At 36.6% G+C, this 3695-nt stretch overlaps 1 protein-coding gene across 1 annotated transcript in view; it reads left to right on the top strand.

The window, feature by feature from the left end:
- LOC118748881 overlaps positions 1 to 3695 on the top strand; it is a 349864-nt gene that overhangs the window by 277437 nt on the left and 68732 nt on the right. The gene's annotated exons all lie outside the window — the stretch shown is intronic.

Genomic DNA, 3695 nt, shown 5'->3' with positions numbered 1-3695 from the left:
TTTTTATTTCCACACTTTATATTTAGTTTTTAATCGGCACGCTTTTTGTTTCGTTTTAATTTGTATTGTTTGATGTTTAGTTTTTTTTTTTTTTTTGCACAGATTTATTTTGTGTATATGTATGCGCACAATTTTCAACTTCTTTTGCACACTAAACTTGACCGACCGCACTTAGTTTACACGACCGCCGCCAACCGCTTATGATTTAAAACTGACAAGAGCTGACCGAATAGAGTTTTCGGTTGATGAGAAGGGTGCGTTCAGTGAACGTGTTTGTACTCTAAGTAGAGGGTTGCCGATTCCTTCGAACGGATCGTAAGGACAATGTTCGAGTACTTACGTCCACTTGTTGCGTACGTGCAGAGTGCACTTGCATAAAACGTATGCATGTAAATGCGTAACGAAAAGAGATATAATTTGCTTTACAATCTATGAATCTCAAGTGTTTATTATCCAATATGTTTGATTACAATGAAAATTCTAATTCAAGGTGCCAGAGGGGCGGATTTGAAAGTTAACGATGTGAAAGCGGTGGCGGTCAGTAGAAGACTAAAAAACTTAGGCTGGCGCGCTCGAGTCTCCCCGTACCGTCGCTTTACAATTCAAAAATCGGAAAAACACGCCACCCAAATTTACGATATACAAGTTAATATGTTCAAGGTTGCAAAGATAAGGAGTACATATTCTAAAAATGTTTACAATTCATTTGGTAGGTAATCCATCTTCAAATTTGAAAAATACAAAATTTAAAAAGCAAACGCGCGCAGCTGTCCCTCGTCTACAAATCTATCAGATTTATGCCCATGTTCTCAACAGACTAGCCTTTGGGAATTTTGGTAACCTCTCATACGAGGTTTTGCATTTTCTTGGGAACGACGTTATGTACTTATGTTTTAGGATTTTTTGCTGAAGTGGTTGCGGTTTTCTTCCATCTACAAGTAAATTATGTTTATTCGTTATATGAAAGCAAATGCGACAAGAAAAATTCAAAAAAAAATCAACAGTAATTTTTGGCCATTTAAAACTTTATTATGCTAAAATTGAAGGAGCTGAAATTCCCCACAAAAAACGGTCCATTCCCCGATTCCCCACGTAAACTGAAATTCCCAGCAAATCGGAGAATTCCCCACGAATTGGCTCCCCTGGTTCACACGATCTCGTCAGTGATAAGTCAGTCGACTCGAAACAATCGAAAAACATCTCGATTGTACAGTCGGGCAGCGAGTCGATTATTGACTCGATTGTAATTTTGCATCGATAGCGATTCTCTCGATCGTTTAAACATCTCGGACTCGCCCATCACTATTTTAAACGACGAAAAATTCACTTTCAGAACTCTAAAATTTCCCCCCTAAATATCCCAAAATTTTGACGTGATACGGATTTTCTGAAAACACCATCGTAATCTGGAGGCCAAAATTAAGTTTACGTGTTTGGCCGTTTAGCTATGCTATTTTAAAACCTTAAAATTTACCTACAGTGTTATTAGTGGAAAATAAACAAAAGGTAGGTAGAAAGCTGCTGCAATATTGCATATACAGTGTCGGACAAAACATTTGCAACTGGAGCAAAGTCTTCGATATTTTGTGTCTCACAAAGCCATTTTTTTCTCAAATAGTTTTTGTTGCTTGTTTTGGAAGCTAGATATTTTTTCTACTTCGGTTCTATTTAAGAAAAATTTGTACATGTTTGGCGACTGTGCGACAAAACAATTGCAACTTGGTTTGCTTAGCTGTATAACGGTAAAAATGCTTAAACTTTGTTTCGTTTTATAACTGTACTTAGTTAACTTTGATCGAGACATTTGCTGAGTATCATATGTGCAGAGATATTTCTTGCGACAACACCGTTTATTTGCGAAATATCATAAAGTAAATTATGGCTCCAAACAAATTCTGTGAAGCACTACGCGCGCGTGTTATTGAAGTTTATAATAACGGAACTTCTCAGAAAGACATTTCCATAAAATTTAATATTCATAAATCATCAGCTTCGCGAATTATTTCGAACTTTATAAAAAACAAAACAGCCGCAGTAATACATCGTGGAGGCCGACCAAAAAAAACTGACCATAAAACTGACATTGCGATTGTGAGAGATGTAAAGAAATTTCCGTTTAAAAGTGCTCCACAATTGGTAAAAGAGCTTGGGCTACCAATCTCTTCAAGAACTGTCACTAGTCGCCTGGCTGCCGCAGATTTGCGTACTTGCCGACCCGCAAGGAAACCACTTATTAGTACATGTAATCAGCAAAAACGATTGCAGTTCGCTACTGATCACATAAACTGGCCGGTAAGCAAGTGGAAAACTGTACTTTTCAGCGACGAGTCTAAATTTGATCTGGTAGGTGATGGTGTGTGCTACATTCGACGTCCACGAAACAAACGTCTTCAAAAATCATACTGTGTCAAACCAGTCAAACATAGTGGCTATGTTATGGTCTGGAGATGCTTTTCCGCTTCTGGTTTGGGGCCGCTTCATCGTATTAATGGTACAGTGGATAAGTATGTTTACAGAGACATTATGGAATCTGTAATGCTGCCACTTGCCGAGTGGGAAATGTCACTAAAGTGGGTCTGCCAACAGGACAATGACCCCAAGCATACGGCAAAGGTCCTAAAATCGTGGTTCGAGAGGAATAAAGTGGACGCAATGGAGTGGCCCCCGAAATCCTCAGACCTTAACCCTATAGAAAACTTATGTGTATATGAAAAAGGGGATTGATCGCAGTAATGTAGCAAATGCTGACCAATTTTTCCAAAGAGTCCTGGATGCGTGGAAAAATATACCTCAGACCATAACAGACGATAACTTGATAGCGTCAATGCCGAGGCGGTGCAAGGCAGTTATTTATAGCCATGGATTTGCCACGAAATATTAAGTTTTTCGGTGTTGGTTGATTTTTCCGACAGGGAGGTAAGATGATTTATTTTGGAACGAATTTCCGTCATCCAAACTTTACAAAGGATGACGGAAATTCGTTCCAGAATAAATTAAGTTTTTCTTTTATCTTACTCAAAATAATGTACCGCTTTCTTTGGGTTGCAATTTTTTGGTGTAGCATTTTTTTATTTACATTTAAGAAAATAAGTGCGAAATTTGAATAATCGTTTTTGTTTAAAAAACTTATATATAATATATATAAACTTCCATTGTTTCAAATAAAATAATATGAAAAGGTTTCAGGCATGTAACTGCTTTGTAATCGGCAGTATTCGCATTATTATATTTCAGTTGCAAATGTTTTGTCCGATACTGTACATACTTGAGGCTAAAAAGGCTCACAAGTAAAATTGTTCCGTCTTTGCAAGGTCGTAGTAAAACCAATGCTAAGTTATAAGTTGATTATTGCTGCAAAATTTTTGCTCATTCTGCGCTACTTTTCAGTAAATAACTATGCCCTTGTATATGTATATAAGTATATGCATATGGCAAATCTAAAAAATAGGTACACTCTCCAAAAAAAAAATTTATTTTTAAACTTGTGAGCACACATATGTTTTATATATCATTTTATTCGTAATCTCTTAGTAAATCGATTAATATAAGTGTAATTCATTTTCATCAAGTGTTTCAAAAGTTAGACGAGGAATAAACATGAAATAGAAGACAAAAGAATAAACTGGGTTCAAATTACGTTGTTCAAGTTGTAAGTTTTGAGCAAAGATTTTGAAAGTGGAACTCACTTAATGGGG

The sequence above is a fragment of the Rhagoletis pomonella genome, unplaced genomic scaffold, assembly GCF_013731165.1.
Source record: "Rhagoletis pomonella isolate Grant_MI unplaced genomic scaffold, Rhpom_1.0 Rhpom_scaffold_00001, whole genome shotgun sequence".
NCBI classification, from domain to species: Eukaryota; Metazoa; Arthropoda; class Insecta; order Diptera; family Tephritidae; genus Rhagoletis; species Rhagoletis pomonella.
This window is presented reverse-complemented; position numbering and strand designations above follow the sequence as displayed.